Below are 851 nucleotides of genomic sequence, written 5' to 3'. Positions count from 1 at the left end.
AAATGGGAAAAGCATTTTGGGGGATTGGGGAGTGTATGTGTCAGCACTCTAGCTTCAGATACAAGGTCACGTGTAATAAATGCCAAGATTTGCCTTTTTTACTTTTGAGAGGGAAAAGCAGACTGTTGCTTTTTCCAGAACGGAGAATGATGAATCGCGAAACGGAGACTGATAAACGATCTCCGTTTTCTGCAGAAGCAGATTTTAACCAGAATTTTCTGGATTTTTCATGATTCTCAGTTTTTCTTTAATTGAATTAAAACTATCCTCCACAAGAGGCTTTGTGAAAATGTCAGCAAGTTGATTTTGAGTATCAACAAAGATTAATTCAACGTCTTTCTTATTGACATGATCACGAATAAAATGATGTTTTATTTCAATATGTTTTGATCTAGAGTGCTGAATTGGATTTTTGGACAAATTTATAGCACTTGTATTATCACAATAAATTGGAATACTGGAATAGCTTACAGAGTAATCTTGAAGTTGGTTTTTAATCCAGAAAACTTGTGAACAACAGTTTGTAGCTGACACATATTCGGCCTTAGTTGTGGATAGTGCTATGGTGTTCTGTTTTCTGCACGACCAACTCATTAAAGCTTCGCCAAAGAACTGACATGCTCCACTTGTGCTTTTTCTTTCGACTTTGTCTCCAGCATAATCAGCATCACAGTATGCTATAATATCAAAATGGGAACCTTTTCTATACCAAAGACCAAGATTAGTTGTTCCAACGAGATATCTAAATATGCGTTTAACTGCAGTTAAGTGGGATTCTTTTGGCGCTGATTGAAATCGAGCACATAATCCTACTGCAAACACAATATCTGGTCTACTAGCAGTTAGATACA

Source organism: Cicer arietinum, chromosome 6, assembly GCF_000331145.2.
Source record: "Cicer arietinum cultivar CDC Frontier isolate Library 1 chromosome 6, Cicar.CDCFrontier_v2.0, whole genome shotgun sequence".
NCBI classification, from domain to species: Eukaryota; Viridiplantae; Streptophyta; class Magnoliopsida; order Fabales; family Fabaceae; genus Cicer; species Cicer arietinum.
The sequence above is the reverse complement of the archived record's forward strand: the minus strand, read 5'-3'. Positions refer to the sequence as shown.